We start from the raw sequence: 19,412 nt of genomic DNA on the forward strand, positions 1-19,412 counted from the left end.
AGCGTGGCAGAAAAAACCACACTGCAGCAACGACGACCAGTGCTTCTTGCACTTCAGAGATAGGCTTCTCGTGGGTGAAATTGGTGACTTGCTAATTAGTACTGATGATATTAGAAATGGATCTGATCGGTGTAATTAAAGGTATTCAAAGCGTGTACATTGACTAGAATGTACTACAAGACAGAATAATCCATCCTTTACCTATGCCCTCCCTCCTTTTTCCCTAATTGGTCCTGTGTCCAGCCACTGGTTGAGGAGGTTCCGATAGTGACCCGCTGACCCGCAAGCACAGAGTCCTGCCTTTGGAATGTTGTTACACCTGCCTCAGGTGAGCCTTCCATTTAGGGTGCGGCCGGAGCCGCTGAACGAATGGAGTGCCAGGACTTCACCGAACTTCCAGAACAGGTTGGAGGAACTGTTTTGAGCCTGTTTGCTAATGACTGTTCGGCTATCGGAGTGGCAGGATTTGGGCTGAGGCTAGATTTCAGGGTAACCTGTGTAGCTAGGCTGTGGGAGAATGGCTAACTCTCACCTCTGCCAAAAACAACCTAAGAATCGGTCCACGCCAAATCGGTGTGGGTCGCAACAGCCTACCCCCTTCCCATGGCTTCCTTCCTAAGAGTCCTGATTGGTTCAGTTTTTGATCAACAGTGTAGTCACAGATGAGCCAGGACCAGGAAATGAACCGTGATTGATCTAAGCCAGAGGTTAGGAAACTATGGCCCAGAGGCAAAGCCAGCCCACCACCTGCTTCTGTAAATAAAGTTTTATTGGCACACGGCCACGCCTACTCACTCATGTGTTGTCTGTGACTGCTGCAATAGCACAGTTGAGTAGTTGCCAGAAACTACATGGACCACAAACCCTAAAATATTTACCATCTGGTGCTTTACAGAGAAAGTTTGTCACCCTCTGATATAAAACAGTGCCGGTCAAAGTGTGTTCTATAGAACAGAAGCATAGGTATTGCCTGGGAGCTCCTTAGAAATGCAGACTCTCAGGCCTCACCCCAGACCCACCCCAGAACCAGAATAACTAGGGGGTAAACTTCTCACAAAGGTGTGGGGAGGGGGGGAATTCCATGACTTTCTTAGAGCAAACATCCCCATCTCTTGGAAATGGGCACACTGCTGCCTGAAGTAAATGCAGGTTCTGCTGGTAGAGAAGAAGAAGAAATAACTGTCGGGTGGGGAAGCAATTGTCCTTAGGGTTCATTCTCCTGTGAGTACAGCATTTGTATATACATAAACAAAGTTCCGAATGCTGAGGGACTCTCAGGGGTAATGAACAGTTGTCGTTAGGGCTAGCCGGATTTAGCCTGATGCACACGAACGAAAGGCAAGTCCTGTATCTCCCTGAACTTTGAGTTTCTTAAGTGCGAAATAAGGACAGTCATTTCAGACGTGGTGTTTGTATCACATGGGATAAACTCAGCTGTAAGCAATGGGCGAGCCTGTAAAAAGTGACTTAAATGATTTATTATCTCACATGACAGGTAATCTGCAGGTGGAGAGTTATGGCATTGGGTAGGAGGCTTAACCGTGTCATCAAAGATTTAGCTCCTTTCCGTATTCTCCTCTGCCATCTTCCCTATGTTGATCCGCCTCTGCTTTGTGGTTTGAAGATGGCTGCTCCAGCTCTCATCATTTTATCCTGATGCAGAGGCAGGAAGAAGGAAGGCGGCAGCCTTCCGCACACCTCTTCTAATGGGAAAAGCATCTTTCTCAGAAGCTTCCCCAAAGCAGATTTCTGCATAAGTCTCACTGGCCAAAACTGGTTTATGTAGCTGCCCCTAAACAATCACTGATAGTGAAAGATAGGATTACGGTGATTGGTTTAGACCAGTAGGGGTTGGCAAACTTTTTCTGTTTAGAGTCAGACAGTAAATATTTTGGGGCTTTACACGCCATGCAGTGTCTCTCACCCCTGCTAGACTCTGCTGTAATAGTGTGAAAACAGCCACAGACGATGCGTGAGCTCACTGGGTCTGGCTGTGTTCCAATAAAACCTTATTTACAAACACAGGGGGTAGACAGAGGTTGGCCAACAGGCCATAGTTCGCCAGTCCTGTTCTATGCCATAATGTAAGGACAGGAGGTAGTAGCAGACAGGTTCAAGACCTGGCTTTGCCACTTGCCAGCTGTGTGACTGTAGGCAGAGAGCTTAACCTCTCTGTTCTCCAGTTTCCTTATTTTGTAGGATGGAAAATATACAGACCTTTAGGAACCAGTGAAGCTGTCTAAGAATGGCATAATGTCCTTTCTTATCTCAGGGAATGTGACTTTGCTTCCCCTTCCTAGCATCCATCATCATCTGAAAATACCCTGTTCATGGACTTAATGAGTTAGTTACCTGTTTTGTGCTCTGCGGAATCCCCAGGACCAAGTGCTGTCCCTGCCACGTGGCAGACACCAAAGTAGGTAAGAAGCGGATGAATGAAAAGATGAACACTCAGTAACTGACCTCCTCTTAGAGGGGAGAGAAAATGGAGTTTGGGGTCAGGATGCCATATCTCTCAGTCATGTCTTGGCTGAGGTCCCTTCTGCACCTGGACCTCACAGCGCTACCTAGAAAATGAAAACATGAATGCCTTCCTTGTCCAGTTGTCAGGAAGGCTTAGCATCGTGTACGGTGCCTGGCATGTAAGAGACTGAGAAGATACTATTACTAATTTTGTTCACTAAGATTATTTCAAAACCTGGATGCACAGCTACAGTCATCCAGCCTGGAGACCTACAGGAAATGAAGCCACGGAGAGACACCAAGATACCTAGCTCACAGGGCAACACGGATCAGAGGCCTAAGTCTCCGACTTCTGTTAGCAGGAAAGAAGAAAAAAATCACTGTTGTGTAGGGTATCCCCCCAAAAATCACCGTTGGGTAGGGTATCCCCCCAAAAAATCACTCTTGGGCAGGGTATCCCAACTGCCCTTAGTTTTCATTCTCTTTTGGTTATAGAATTTTTACATCTATGAACAAATTTCCAGGTGCGAAGAGTTTGTATATTACCACCCTGGGGTACACATCATATTCAAATCAGGTACTTTTTCCTTTAAGAACTTATTATCCTTGCAATTTTGAAAACAAGATATATGAAAAAATAATTTTTATGTCTCCCAGAAAACCATATTCCATTTCTTCATTACACTGGAAGCTACCCCAGAAATTTTCACTTTTAAATAAGCATTGGTATGTAGTTTCAATAAAGCTGATTAGGAAATGAAGGGTTTGGGGCTTTTTTTTAAGTTTATGATACAAGCACCTTCAAATTTTGAAACCAAAAGGGAAAAGGAAGAAATATTTGTTTTGTTTGTTTTTAATATTCTTGGGCCCCTACAGATTCAGTGCTCCAGTAACTATTATTATTTCTGACATTTTAGATTCGTATTTCCTGTTTGGTATCACATTTTTTTTTCCTAACGAGGCATTTTGGGAGAAGAAGAAGACATATGGGGTTCAGAGCTCGGGCTCAGGTGACCTGAGGCAAGAATCTGCAAACTTCATAAAGGAATAGATAGTAAATACTTCAGGCCTCGCAGCCCTCGGGTCTCTGCCACTGCAGCTCAAAAGCAGTCGGAGGCAACGTAGAGGGTTCAGCACAAGTAACGCCCCTTGTTTATTACAAAATCTCTTATTACAAAATCATGAGCATGTAACTCCGTCACATAACAATATCACACTCAAGCACCCCCTATGACATTTTAGGTGAAATGTCCACATTGAAACTATAAATTAGTACACCCATATTATGACCCTACCAACCATACTCAAGCAGGCCCTACTTCTGCTGGACTCTGTATAACCAAATGAGCATGGCCGTGTTCCAATAAAACTTTACTTACAGAGGCGGTCACGGAGCCTGATTTGGCCACTGGACTGTAATTGCCAACACCTGATTATAACTGGTATTCCGTCTCTACCGCTCTCTAGCGGGAGGTCTGGCTGAGTCGCCATTCATCTGTAAAATGGGCATAACTAGACGACCTTATTTGGTTCAGAGGATACAATGGGTGAGTGCATACATTATTCCATGCAAGGGTTCTATAAGTGGTACCTGGTATTATTATTATTCTCTTCGTATAGCAGAGAAAGCAATCTGCCAAGTCACATTTAGGGAGTGCCACATTCGATGGTGCCAGGCAGCCTCAGGAAGAGATTTCCATTGTCCAGGGAATTTGACTTGGTCCTACTGTAGCCTGTGGCTAAAAGTACCTTCTTGCTCTTTCCTAAGCAATTCCATTCAAGGTAGGGTCCTGGGAGAAAAAAAAGGGACAGAGAAGCAGAGAGGCGTGCAGGGGACCAAGTAGGTTTGGGCTCTTTGGGGACAAGGATCACTCTGCCTTTGCTTATGTGTCTTCTGCCCCATCTCACCCCTTTTTTGGAGGAACACTGTGGCCCCGGTTTGCCATTCTTGTCCGATTTTTTGCATAGAGCATTTGCTCACCTGAGGACCCAGGCAAAACCAACCTGCATTTACTCCTTCAGACAGTGTCACGGAGGAAAAAGGTCTGGAATTTTGTTTTCTTTTTCTTTGGGGGCATTTTCCTTGTGTCTGGTTCCCCAACCCCACCCCCACAGTTAAATTTGTGATTTGGGGCAAGTTCTGTCTCTCATTTCTTCGAGGACAAATACCCCCACATTATTTACACCTCCCACTCTCTCTGGGGCGTCTAAGCCTCCTTTTCTTCTTACTACATTTCTTCCTACACGGCTCAGCTCTCTTTTTTCCTAACCAGCTGGAGAGCTCCCCAAGCCTCAAGATAACAGCAAACAAGATAGTGAATTTCAATGACAAGTCCAGCAGGTGATATATTTTCCAGCAACACCCCCAACCACCCCCTCCCTGCATCATTTTTAACTTGAGGATGGCGACTTTGGTTTTTCTGCTCTGAACACAGGCAGGCCTGGTTCCTCTTTCGGTTTGGCGTCGTTACATCTCTTCCTGAATTACATTTTTCAATTAGCTTGCTTGCTGCAAGGCGTGCCCTCCTCTTCAACTCCTTTCCATCTTCCCAGGCGGAACAGAAATTCTCTGTGAACACTGCAAGTCAAAGAACAAAAAGACTTCACCGGCAGCTCAGAAAGATCCCTTCCAGTACATGATTTCGCCAGGTTTCCAACTGTACTATGAAAGTAGGCTCCTCCCCCGGGAGGGGGCCTCCCCCCAGCCTACTGCACACACAGGTCCCAGTCACTTCGCTCAAGGCCGCACCTTGTTCCAAACTCCCAACGCCTTCACTTCTGCACACACACAAAGCAGGAAGCTGCACCCAAGTCTAAGAGTGAGCTGCGATTTTTCGCTGATGAAAGGAGCGTGAGAGAAGGAATTACCCAATATGGAGCTCGCATTTGTAAGAAGCAGGCCTGAGGAACTACCAGAGGATCCTGGCCTGGCTGGCCCCCAGGGTGGGGCTGGGAGGGGCAGGGGGAAACATCCCTTTTTTTTTTTCTTTTACAGGAGCCTCTCTCTCTCAAGCTGGAGAAAAGTTTAAAATCTACAGGATGGTACAGGATGGTGTTCCTAGTAGATCTTTAATGGGTTAATAACGCTCTGTTTCAATCCTCATTTAAAATAAAAAAGAGAGAATTCTATCAATTTTCCAGATTAAAGAGTCTGAGGGCAAGAGCGAGAAAGAGTCGCTTTCACACGGGGGTGTGTTTGAGCGAAGACTCGGACGGTGCGCACTAGACTAGATTTACGGCAGCACCGTTTGTACAAGCAAAGGCTCGGTGCACCCACAATCCATCAAAAAGGACAAGCCAACTGCACGGAAGAGCACCATCCAAAGAAATATTATGCCACCATTTCAAATGCCCATTTTTTTCTAATGTGATCCCTCTCCGAGAGATCTAAGTGAAAAGTGCAAGATGAAAGAGACTTGGTGAAAACAAAGAAAGGTGTCCACACGTATGCCGGCCTACGTGTAGGCGATTTCTGGATGATACACGAAACACTAACAGTGCTTGTCGGGGGCGGGGGGAGACTCACCCTTCCCCACAATCCCTTTGATTTGGATTCCTCCCCTGCACCCACCAGGTGTATGCATTACATTTTTCTCAGGGATGTACAGCTGATGTTTCAAAGACACATTCAGACACAGAAAATCGCCTGTGGTAGATAGGTATTTTAAGTGGCAAAATAACACAAGTTGTGTAATAGTGTCTATAAATATGATTCCAGTGGTATATTTAAAACAAAGTATATGTGTGTGTGTGTGTGTATGGAAAACGTCTGAAGGGGTATGTGGCACGCTGTTGCAAGTAGTCATTAGCTATCTCGTGAGTGAGACTGAGCTAGTGCGGGTGACTACAGGAAATGAGGAACTTCAACCTTTCCTTGATTTCTACTGTTTGAATCTTTTAGAGGGACTGCATATTCTTTGTGTGTGTGTGGTAGCTACCGCCCTTTATTTAGCCAGGTCCTCTTTGATGTCTCTCAATAATCTGTATTTTTAATTTTTTTTAAATTTTTCGATTAGAGCTGACAGTCAACATTATATGAGCTTCAAGTGTCTATTACTTCAATTTCAAATGGTAAACCCTAAAATGAGAAAACAGGAGAAGGAAATGGTGGAACACTGACCCCCCCGATCCAGGAAAAATGTGGGCCATGTCTTTCGGGGGAAATCAGACTCCCAAGAACCTTCCAGGTGAATTCTGCTCTCGCCTCTGGCCCCAGGGGCAGTCTACGTGACTAGGCAGCTAGAGCTTTTCCACTTGCCCTCTATCAACGCTGTTGGTTGGGGCTGCTCCCGACTGCTTTCCCAAGTGGCCCATGGGTGTCTTTGTTCCCGCCTGCCTTCGGGGATAGAAACGCGGCGTCCAGCCCACCGCTAGGCTCACTGGCCCCAGTCAGACCTGCATTTGCGCCCCAGCCTGGCGCGGTCGGCCTGCCCTGGAGCGACTCCACGGACAAGAATGAAGTGGCTCCAGATTCTGGCGGGCTGCCGTTTTCTGTCCTGCGGCCATCCTGTGAACGGGCTCCTGTTTCAGTCCCGTGTGATCCCCTGGAAACACCCTCTCCCGCCTCAACCAGCTCTAGGAAGACCTCTGTTACATTTTCTTCCGCCTTAGGCGTGTGCAAAAAAAAAAAAAAAAAAAAAATTGTAGGAAAAGACACTTGAAAGAGGAGGGTTTTAAAAGTCGTTATGTGGGACTCTGTTTCCAGGAGCGCTGGAATCCGCCTCCTGAAATAAACATGTGCTGCAAATGAGCGTGGTCTGTTTTCTGGGACTGATAAACACCAGGTCAGATTGCCGCGCTAATCTTGTCTGCATGTGCACTTTTAGGGCAAGGAAATGCCGGGAGGAAGTTTACAACTCACCAGCTTCCAGCAGCTCCGGCTTTCTTCTGGGGCAGCGTCTTTTTTCCTGGCCTGCCCGAGGTTCTCTTTGAAACACCCCCTGCGGGCACCCCACCCCCCACCCCCCCGTCGTTTGGAAATGTTCATCCTTTAATTTATGACCTTATTAGTTATTTTATTCGGGAGAGAGAGGTCAGTTTGGAAAGCCAAATTCATGCAAATAAGGAGGGTGATAGAACCACCTATGATTTGAAATTGGAAAGGGGGGTGGAGGCGGGTCACGCCCTGTCCTCTGGGAGGCGGCTGGAGTTTCTTGTTCTCTTGACTCCCTTGAAATTATCATGGCTGCTCGTCTGCAGGTATTTCTGAGACATCATTTAGACTCCTCTAAATTTACGTGACTTTTTTTTAAGGGGGGATTCGACAGTCTCTAAAGATGAGAAAAGGATCTACTGGCTATTGTCTGACCTCCTCAGTTCCTGATTGACTAGTAGAAAACGCATCTCCATGGGAACAGATAAATGTCTGCTTTTCATGCCGCGAAATAGCCAGCCCAGCCCGCGGAACCTCCCCAACCTAGCACTTTATTTGGGCGGCTGTAAGCAGCCTCTCCCTTTTCATGTGCAGCCAAATTATCTGCCAGAATTTCTTTTCAAGTCTAGGGGAAGAAAGAAAAAAAAGAGAGATTGAGAGAGAGGAGTTTCCTCTCCCCCACATCCCCTTTCTGCATGGCGTTAATTACTGTATTTTCATCTGGGAGGGTGGGAAAAAATACACACTGAGCTGAAATAGCGCACAAAACACACTAGCAGGATGTATCTGCTTGTTGTCTAGTAGCCGTTGGTAATTCGGTAATTTTTTTTTTAAGGTCTGCTGGTCCGCTGCAGTCTTGGGGTCATGGGGGCGGGGGGGGGGGGGGGGGCGCGGGGGAGGGTGTCGATAAGACAGAGCCTGGGAGGCAGAACCTGGGATTGGCTGTTTGGGTTGCTTGTTTGTGTGGTCCGTGTTGGGCTGTGTGACCTCAGGCAAATGGACTGCAGCTCTGTTTTCATAGAATCTGGAGGGAAAGGGAAAGCAAGGAAAAAGGGGCTAGAGAGTTTCAGGTATCTGCCTCCCCTCCCCCTAAAGTCCTCAACATCTGCCATTTTAGCTGCCTGATCGCTGCGCCCTGTGCCAGCAGAATTCGGGAACAGCCCACAGGAGAGCCGGGGCTTTCTCGGGGTGATTCCAAACACTTCTGCTTCTGTTCCTGGTTAAAAATACCACCGGAAGCTGCTGTTTTCTGATGAGATTGCAACACTTGCAGTCCAGTTTCTCAAGCAGAGGGAAAATAAATAAATAAATGAGGTGAAATGTACATCCACATTTTTCCCCCCCACACACACAGGGTTGAAATCTTAGGGAGGAAATCTCTTAGCCTGTTTGGTTCTAAAATTGGGCACAGGAATGTGGGTGGGTTCTTTATTTTATTGGAATCCATTCACCCGGTCCTTCTTATTCTCTCCTTTGTCATTTAAGCTACTGGTGCCTTTGTCTCTCTTCTTCCTCAGCACCTCCACCCACCCACCCAACAAGTCTGAGCAGGAAATGTTTTTTTTAAAAAGACCTGTGAACAGGATCCAGGTTAGAGAAACCTGAATCTCCGTTCCAGCTCTTCCGTGGATGTGAACCCTAAATATCAAAACCCCAGTGGTCTTTATCTGGACCAGCTGCTCGCGATGTCGGCATGGAATGTGGCACGTCAAGTGTGCAAACACTGCCCCTATTGTATCCCCACTGGCTGATTGAAGCCTGGATAATTGGCATGTAACCTGCCCTCTGAATAGTGCAGACAGATATGTGAATTAGCTGCACCTCTCCGACATATGCCATGCATTAGCTGAAGGGGCTTCCAATTCTCCAAACAGCTCCGCCAAGGATTACACAAGAATTAGGCTTTGGAACTTTATAACTTTGGGGGGAAATCAATAAATAATGGAAAGCGCTGGCTCTGAACACGTGCCTCTGTGATATTATTCTGAATCCAGCACTGAGCGTGGTCCTCATAGATCACTGGGGGGGTCGAGGGTTGGGGGTTTGGAGTGTGTGCGTGTGTGTTGCTGATGCTGAGTTTCCGGAGGAGACTGGTAAATCTGGGGAGTCTTTGTGTAGCTGCCGTGCTCACCAAGGTGTGTGAATAGCAGTGTACACTCGTCATGCCCTGCTTGGCTGTCTTGTAAAGGAATATACCCTGCATGAGGTAAACTGAAACACTGAGGGAAGCTATTTAGAATTTTAAGTACTTAGTGTCACATCAATTCCTAAGACAAGAGGAAGTCCTGGGGGCTGAGGGGTAAGAAAAGAAACTGCAGCCAGCCTGCCTGGGTTGCAGCCCCACTCTACCACATACCAGCTTGTGACCTGTGGCGACATGTTCAACCCCTCTGTGCCTCAGTATTGCTAGCTGAAAAACGGGGAGAATAAGAAGTCCTATCCTGTTGGGACTCTGTGAGGATTAAATAACTTGTATTTGTAAAGTGTTCAGAATAGTGCAAGATAAGTAAGTACTTTTCCCTTTTTATTTAATATGCACTGAGTGTGTTTTTTTATTAAACTTGTTTTACTTTTTGTTTTTCCTTTCCTTTCTTTCTTCATTCCTTCCTTCCTTTCTTTCTTTCCTTCTTTATTTCTCTCTCTCTCTTTCTCTCTCTCTCTCTTTCTTGATTTTTTTAACCTCACCTGAGGATATTTTTTCATTGCTTTTAGAGAGAGAGAGAAAGAGAAACATTGACATGAGAAAGAAACATCAACTGGTTGCCTCCTGTATGTGCCCTGACCTGGGATCGAACCTGCAACCTAGGTATGTGCCCTGACCAGGAATCAAACCCACAACCTTTTGGTATATAGGAGACACTTCAACCAATCAATCCACACCAGCCAGGGCACGTCTTTATTTTGCATTTGCACTTGACATTCGACATTATTTTTAGTTTCAGCTATGCAGCACAGTGGTTAGACATTTGTATAAGTTACACTGTGACCCCCTGATAAGTCTAGATCCCCTGGCACCATATGTAGTTATGACAATACTACTGACTTCACGTCCCCATAGTAGTAACTGAAAGTGTTTTTGAAACTACAGGTTGTGGCCTACCAGGAGGTGGTGAGAGAAATCAGTGTGTCCCAGTCACTTTTTTTATAGAATGGAGTAAAACGGGATGGCAGGCATGACACGTAGGAAGGGTAAACATAAGACTTTTTGCTGTTTAAGTGTGTGTGTGCATACTGGATCTCAGTGGAAAACTGTACTTCTTTTAGTGGGTCACGTGTTTAAAAATTGTGAAAAACCTGCAATCAAGTAATTTAAAACCTGGAAATAATAGAAATATATCAATAGAAGATTGGTTCAATAAATTAACTTATATCCAGGGGCTCGGGGGAGATAGAAAACGGTAAAGGGGGTCGGATATATGGTGACAGGAGGAGACTTGCCTTTGGGTGGCGCACACACAGTGTAATATACGGGTGACGCGTGATAGAATTGCACACCTGAAACCTGTATGATTTTATTAGCCAGTGTCACCCCAATACGTTGAATAATTTTTGAAAGATATAGCTAGACCATGGTTTATCAAATAGTCGTGAATAAGAAAGAGGTCAGTTTCTGTGTGATGATTTGTCCTAGACACATATGAATATCGTTCTGTCCAAATGAAAGGCATTGCCGAGGGTATTTATTACAACCCTATTATGGACAGTCATGAACCAACCCCATGGTGGTCAACCACATACAATGGTGGTCCTGTTAGATTATAAGGGAGCAGAAAATTCCTATCACCTACTGATGACGTAGTTTAACATCACAGCACATAGGTCACAAAACACCAACAAGGCCTGGTGGAGGTGGCAAACTGCCTTAACTGGGTGTGGCTGAGGATGACACGGAGGCGCTCTTGGAGGTGGTTCCTGAGGAGCTGACTGATGGGGAGGTGTTGGAACTGGAACAGGGGCACACAGCTGAAGAAGAGGCGAGAGAAAGGAAACTGCAGGAGAAAAAGAAGAACCCCCCCACCCCGCCCAGAAACTTCACAGTGAAGGGTTGAGCAGAAGCTTTTGCTAAAACGAGCTCCTTGAAAAGTTTGGACCCGACACCGAGAGTGTGTCATAATACAGAGAAACGGTCATGGCGCATTATCTGCTTACAAGCGAGTCTGTGATGAAACGAATGGAACCAAACCAAGCAAGCCACCGTGGCCATAATCTCTGAAAAGAGCAGCACCTCCCTCCTCCAGAAGTGGCTCAGGCAGGTCCCCCAGGAGGGACTCCAGGAGAAGGCAATCATCGGGGGGTTCCCCTCATTTTCACCAACACCGCTTATTCCCGTCACTTTTATTATAGCCATCTTAATGGGTCTGATTTAATTTTTTTTTTAACTTGCTTTCCAATATTCTGACAACTGGTCTTCATTTTTCTGTGAGTCCCTCTGAAAGCTGTAGCGCACATACTCACTTACCAGCATTGCCCTGTGCTTTCAAGAATTGCATGGGCCTCTCCAGAAACCATCTCTGCGTCATCTAGGGGTCCATGGAATCCAAGTGGAGATCAGCAGATACTAGTTTTTTTTTTTTATGGCTGGTTCAGACCCAGCTGTACAGAGATAAGGATTCCTGAGGCCCAGTGCCTCACTCAGGGGGACTGAGTTCGCCAAGCAGAGGGTGGGAGAGCACTTGGGACCTTGGGCTCCAGAATCTTCCTGTGGGTTCTGAGCTAGGTCTGGCCTCAGTTTGTATGACTATAGCTTACTGATTAAGCCAATCCCTTATTGATGCCCCTAGGTCGTTTCCAAATTATGTGAAACATTTAATCTCGTTTAAGCGCTAACAAGAGTTTACTTAAACTCTTTAACACTCTTATTATAATAGTTTCCTCCTCTCTTAGGAGGGTAACAGGACCTCCCAGAAGTTGCTAGTGTTGAGAGCATCATGTGAAATAAGCATGATGTCTCTATAGAAGGCGCCAATCAAATGGTCATGGTGTAACCCCTCCCCTGACTATTGCTCTCATAGCAGAGGCAGCCACTGGCCAAATTCAAATACATATTCTTTTGCCCACAGAATGCTTTATAAATGGACAAATTTCATCTTTTAAAATGTGTTTGCATCTTCCACTAACAATTGGAGGCTCTGGCAACACTAAGATCCTATTTTAAATGACACAGGCAGATAGAGCTGAGTAGTTCTAGCTTAGTGTTCTCTCTTTCACTGCAGTCATCACCCATCCCTATTGCCTTAGACTTGGCCCACTTCACTCATCTCTTGCCTTTGTTGGTCACTGAGTTTGTCAGTCAGGACCCCAGCCAAACACAGTTACCTTCCTGAAATAGGGTAGGTATCTAAGGAGAGCTGAAGAAAGGGAGGATTTCAAAGATGTGAGGCTGGTTAAGAGAAAGAACAGGAGGTACTGAATCCCCCAGGGCTGGTCACATCAGCAGGGAGACATTTCCTCGGGGACAAGAAACAAAGGGAGGGTGTGGTTGCCAGAACCTGGAGACAGTTGTGGGAGAAAGTCACCAGATAAGCAAAATAACCCTTCCACTTCACTTTCTTACTCCTGAAACCAGAGAGACTGTGGTAGGTCTAGAAAGGGCAGCCACACAGCAGGGAGGAGCTGAGAGGGTGGACAGAGAGGGAAAAATGGAGAGTATTTAACATATCACCTCTGATTTTTAAATTCTTCCTCCTCATTATTATTGGCTATTGATAACAGATAATTTTTTAAATGCCCACTTCATTTTCATATTTTAGATCCCAGCTCCTCTATCTGTTAACAGCTTTCACCTAACAACATACCGTATTTTTCAGACTATAAGACGCACCCCTCCCAAATTTAGGCGGAAAAGGGGGGTGTGTCTTATAGTCCCAATGTAGCTTACCTGGCTCGCTGGGGGGTGGGGAGCCATGGTGGAACGGGTTGTTTTTTTTTTTTTCCTATTTTCCTTCTCTAAAACCTAGGTGCGTCTTATGGGCTGGTGCTTCTTATAGTCTGAAAAATGCCGTAGAACTGAACCCCATCTTTGTTTCTCCCCAGCATAACCCCATTCGTATTGCCACCGTCCACCCAGCCCTTCCTTAGTATTTAAGAGTCTCCCAGGTTCCTCTGCCCACTGAAGACAGGAACTGTCCCACTCCTCTTGGAACTCCCAGACCTAATACTCTGCCGGACGTGTAGTAACTATTGAAGCCCAGGGACTGTGGGTGGATTTCCACATATTATTCTAATAATGAAGCAGCGGCCTGAAAAGTGAGGGGTGGCGGAGAAATGTCAACAGCTGTTCTTACCTACACCCTTATTTCAAAGAAGTGAATGGTCATTCACCAGGTCAACAAAGTAATAACAGTAACAGTAATAAAACCTGACTTTTTTGAGCATTTACTATGTGCCAGGCACTTTATACATGCACAGAGATAAGCCTTTCTTTTTTTTTTTTCAAGATTTTATTTATTTATTTTTAGAGTGAGGGGGAGGGAGAGAGAAAGAAAGGGAGAGAAACATTGATATGGGGCTGCTTCTCACACACCCCCAACTGGGTACCAGGCCTGCAACCCAGGCATGTTCCCTGACTGGGAATCAAACTGGCGACCCTTTGGTTTGCAGACTGGCACTCTATCCACTGAACCACACCAGCCAGGGCAGAATTAAGTCTTTAAACAATACCCTAAGTCATATAATATTATTATCCCTGTTTTCCAGGGGAGAAGAAAGAGAGAACAGTATTGGCCACTAGAGCTGATGGACTCAGAGTCTTATTATAAATATGCTTCTTCGTAGTTAACATAGCCTTACCTTCCTATTATGTCTAGTATTTGTAAGCTGAGCTATACATCTGTTATCCTTGTCAACATGTATCAGAATTTTGGTTATGCAGCAAGTAGAGACCTGACTTAAACAGTGGCTTAAGCACTGAAGGACTCTTGCTCCCATAGAATAAGTCCAGAGGTCAGCTACTGGTAGGTTTGCTTCATTGGCTCAAGAGTTGTAAAAGCTGATGTTTCTGACATGGTCTTGAACTTGCCCTCCTGGCTACAAAATGGCCACTTGAGCTCCAGCAAATATTCCCACATTCCAGGCAGAAAAAGAGAGAGAGAGAGAGAGAAAGAGAAAGGGAGAGGGAGAGAGAGAGAGCTAAAAGGCAAACTAGGCCCTGCTAGCTAGATAAGGCCTCTTTACAGACCAGTCCCAGATATCTCATCTATATTTTCTGCTTTCACTTCAAGAATCACGTCTCTTGGCAAGAGGGACTAGGGTCTAGGTGTACATATAAGAGGATATTGCTATTCTCAAAGAAGAGGGGGGAATGGGTGGTGGAGAGGTCATTAGCATCCTCTGCCACACCTCAAGTATCTGTTTATATCTATCTATTCATAGCTGTATCTTTAAATATGTATGCTTTACTCCAGGGGTTGACAACTAGGCCCACTGCCTGTGCTTGTAAATAAAGCTTTATCGGAACACAGCCACACATGTTCGCTTTCCTGTTCTCCGTGGCTGCCTTCACACCACCAGGGCCGACTCAGAGGCCATCTGGCCCAGAAGCCTAAAATAGTTTTAATATCAGGCCCTCTGCAGCAAACATTTGCCCAACATTTTTACAATCTCTCTTTTGATCTTTGGCAAAACACATTGTACCTCTCTGTGACTCATTCGCTGAGCTGAGCGTAGGCCCACATATAAGCAGCGAGCTGAGGCGCAGCGCTCCGTCATGATCTCGGGGTCCCTTTGTCATCCCCGCGGTCGCTGCCGAGAACAAAGACCATCCCAGGCACATCTGGGATCGAAGAGGCATTTCCACGGACGCGGGGCGAGGTCTGAGCCGCGCGAGGGCGTCTTCCAGCGTCCCTCGCGACAATGGCAGTCATTTTCCCCGAACAATAAACATCCTTGTCGCCTGCAGATGCCCACAGACGTTCCGGGAGACTCACTCACGGGGACAATCTAAAATCAGCCAGCTTTGTGCACCATGGAAATAGTCTCATTCAAAAGCAACTTCGTATTTGTTGAGATAATTACAAGTTTGGTAAGTGCAAATTACCCGAGGAATAATTTCTGTGAAGAATTATGCGCAAGTCAAGAGTATTGGTGAAAGAATATTTTATAGCACACCTCTATAGATTGAGACAAATCAAAAATACTTAGGCACCTATAGGCACATAAATTCTGTGTGCCATTTTTTCATTCAGTTTGCAACACGGGGCAGACCTACTTTTTGTGCAATGATTTGCACCTGAATAACATAATTCAAAACATTTCTGTTACTTGGGGTGATGGACACACAATACAATATACAGAGGATGTATTATAGAATTGTATGCCTGAGACCTGGATCATTTTATTAACCAGTGTCACCACAATAAATTCAATTTTTTAAAAAGAATCTAAAGGGGAGTAGGTTGTAAGGTTGGTTGAAAACATTTATTGACAAGGGAGTACTTTCCCATGACTAAGGGTTTGGTGTTGCATCTGCTGTTGCCAAAACAGCCATGTAATCTCAGTGACATCCCATAAGAAACATTTATTTCTTATTTAAAAAAAAAAAAAGCCTTTTCAATGGCTTGTGAAATCCAATTTTTCATTCCACTTGGAAAGACTTCATTTCATCACCCCACGAGCTTCTCTTTCAGGAGATAACTGTGTGTGTTGTTCGCAAGCCTGTGCTGCAAAGCTCAGGGAGGGGACCGTCGCCAAAGCTATATTGCTAATTAGCAGTGATGGTAAAAGTATAGCACCCACCAGCTTTCGAGAATGTATTGTTTCACATGGGTTGGCAAGCTTCATCGTACAACAACCTTAGGAGATAAAGCTGTGATTACGCACATGTTCCAGAAAGGAAACTGAGGTCCGCAGGGGTGAAATAATTGTAAGTTCCCACAGCTAGTAAACAGCAGGGAGTGTGGAGCTGTGTCCAAAACAAACGCTCTGGAACCTACGACAGCAGTGCTTCTCCAGGAGGAGAGATCTGGCCTCCCAGGAGACATCTGGCAACGCCCGGAGACATTTTTGATGGTCACAGCTGGGCGAGCAGTGCTTGCAGCTTCCAGTGAGTAGAGGCCCGGGATGCTGCTGGACCCCCGATGGCGCACAGGACTGCCCCCACAGCAAAGACTTTTCCAGCCCCGGAATGTCACAGTGCCTTGTTTGAGACCCCTAGTGATGGGCGGACAGATGGTATGATCCAGAAAGCATTTCCGACTGATATTTGTATTCTCTATTTTCCTGGGACCCATAGATTCAAATTAAATGCAATATGATTGACGTTATGAAAATGTGAATTATAGGAACTTCTAAAATATTAAAACTAACAAAATTGGATAGGTTGTGAATTTCCTCTCCAATCACAAATTTGTCAAGAAATAATTTCAGAGGAAGCAGGTTGAGTGAACTCTGAACTGTAAATGGTATAGCCGCTCCAACTCCAGTAAGTTGGCAAACAGAAATGTTTTTTATTTATTGAATTTACTGGGGTGACATTGGTTTATAAAATTGTATAGGTTTCAGTATATGATTCTATAATGCATCATCTGTATATTGTATTGTGTGTTCACCACCCCAAGTCAAGTTGAAAAGATTTTTTAAAAATCTTTTTAAACTTTTATTGATTTTACAGAGAGAGGAAGGGACAGAGAGAAAGAGAAACATTGATATGAGAGAGAAACATCGATTGGTTGCCTCCCCTACACACCCCAACCTGGGATGGAACCTGCAACCTAGGTATGTGTCCTGACCAAGAATCGAACCCACAACGTTTTGGTATACGGGACAGCGCTCCAACCAACTGAGCCACGCTGGCCAGGGCAAGCTGAAAGATTTTTAAGGACATTTTAACAAGCTAAGAAGCAAACAGGTCCTCTTCTCCACTGGCAGACAGAAGCAAAGGGTACGGAAACATCTTTCTTCAAGGCCACTGTGGCCTGGAGACAAATGGGAGAGATGTAAGCGGAACGCCGCACAGCCCCTTCTCTGGATCGCAGAACGATGGGCGAGTGGGCTGACTGCTGCTGATGCCACCACGTGGGGCTGTCCTGGTGCCTTGGCAGAATGACCACGTTGGCTCTTGAAAGGAAGAACCAGGCAGATGGCTACCAGCTCCAATCATTTTCAAGTCACTGCTCCAGGGTGTGAATTCCACTGGCACAATATTCTGCCTCTCCATGTAGGGCAGCTTAGGGAGACCAGCTGAGCTTCGAGAAGCACGCTGCCCCAGAACGTGGCATTTCCAAAACAAAATGCTGGCGCTTGAGAATATGCTCTGTCACCTCTCAAGTCCTGAATGAGAACGTTCGGCTGAGAGCTGCTTTTCCTTTACTCGAAAATGTACCCATAACTCCTAGGAACGTACTCTGCAGCTGTAGGCCTGCACACGTAAACTGGCGTGCAAGGGCAGTTAACGCAGCGCTGTTCGGAAAGGCAGACGAGTGGCAACAACGGCTTAAATGCTCGTCAGGGGAGACTGGGTCCGTAAATCAATCACACGGAACCCTAGGCAGTAATAAACAAAAGGGTAAGGAAGTACCTCGCAGCTACAAAACAAGGTCCACAATACACCAGGAGACAGAAGCAGGCGAGAACACGCACAGCCCGCGGGGCGAAGGTTGGGGGCAGAGTCATAGAATAATTCTGTAACATGAAACTCTTGTAACACAGGCTTTCTACCGGGAAGAGAAGGGGGTCCTTGAGACAGGGTTCAGAAGGAGATTCCACAACACTTCCTACCTTGTGAACTTGGTATCATGGCAAGTTATTGGGTTTTTTTTAATAAATAGGGTATTTAAAAGTTTAAGTAATATCCCCCTAAAATAAAACGTACAATTAGCATACTATTGATGTGTCTCCATAGAAGATGGGGAACAGTCTAAATGGTACTGTGTTCTTTTTCCCCTTTGACATTTTTATATGGAGATAATTTGAGATTTGCAAAAGCACGGTAGACATAGCACCAAGAGTAGCCTTCACCCACCCTCCTCTGTTAGTAGCACCTCGCAGAAACCACAGACCTTTTACTGAAACAGGTATTTGGCGTTGGTGCCATACAGTCCGCTAAACTATACATATTACTCGGATTCCACTGGCTTTTCTCCTGGTGTGCTTTTTCTGTCCCCAGATCCTACCCAGGACATCACATTGTCCTTGGTCTTCACGTCTCCTTACTCTCTCGTCCAGTCAGTGACAAACGGCACTGTTTTATAATGGGCTCCATTCCCAGCCAACAGGAAGAACTGGTGGGAAAGGAATGGCTGGGTGTTGAAGCAGCTGGGACCACCATTCCTGCTTGGGCACTGCCTTTGGTGTGCGGTGGGGATCTTCCCTGGGCCCTTGGCACAGCTGGGAGCTTGTCACGGTTCGGTCTCAACTTCCAGTCAGCTCTTCAGAGATGCCTTCTGTGTCCACCCTGTCAAAATTGGTCGTCTACTCACCTGAGTTTCGTATTAAATATAGGGGTTTGCAACACTTTTTAGGGCCGTGGCCATGTGACGGGTATCAATCTCTCCTCGGGATCATGTTTTTAAATGCAGAACCTCAAAGAGGTAAGGTTACAAAGGAAGCCAAGGATATGGAAACAGTTAATCGAAACATTTAAAGCACACATTTGCTGGTAGCTTATGACAAAATGATACAATTGAAATATAGGGGAGAGGTTGTAAGAGTACCGATGTTGTTTGGGCGCCATCTAAGTTCACAGATCCTCTCAGTCTGTTCTCGGGGAGCGGTCTGTGAGCCCCAAGAACACTCTCTACGATACACTAATCACTTTGTCTCATTGTTCGTCTTAGTGTGTATGACTCGCAAATTACCTTATTTGTGGTAAATCCTGAGGGATTTGAGGACTAGTTCAAGTTCACACAGTTTGTTGGGGAGCAGGTGGATGGTTTCTTTCTAACTAGCAGGAATGCTGCCAGATTATACGTCTTTGAGTTGGCAAGGGGCATTCCTTTGTCCCCTCTGACCTTAAACAGGGTGAGTGGCTGAGTGGCGGCCCCGTCACACATGTCCCATTTCCAGCCGCTCCCTGGGGCTTGCTGCTTCTCTGGGAACCTGGCTGCAGCAGATGTGGACAGAAGCCCCTGTGGATCTTTGT

General features: G+C 45.8%; 1 long non-coding RNA gene across 1 annotated transcript; it reads left to right on the forward strand.

Annotated features, from left to right (window-relative positions):
* The first annotated feature begins 7,585 nt into the window (after positions 1-7,585).
* Positions 7,586-18,130, forward strand: LOC123479659 (uncharacterized). The gene is made up of 4 exons (XR_006655341.2): positions 7,586-7,662; positions 10,049-10,142; positions 15,234-15,356; positions 16,944-18,130. It is a non-coding gene; the product is annotated as an uncharacterized lncRNA (long non-coding RNA).
* The last annotated feature ends 1,282 nt before the right edge of the window (positions 18,131-19,412 follow it).

The sequence above is a fragment of the Desmodus rotundus genome, chromosome 6 (genome assembly GCF_022682495.2).
Source record: "Desmodus rotundus isolate HL8 chromosome 6, HLdesRot8A.1, whole genome shotgun sequence".
Classification (NCBI taxonomy): Eukaryota; Metazoa; Chordata; class Mammalia; order Chiroptera; family Phyllostomidae; genus Desmodus; species Desmodus rotundus.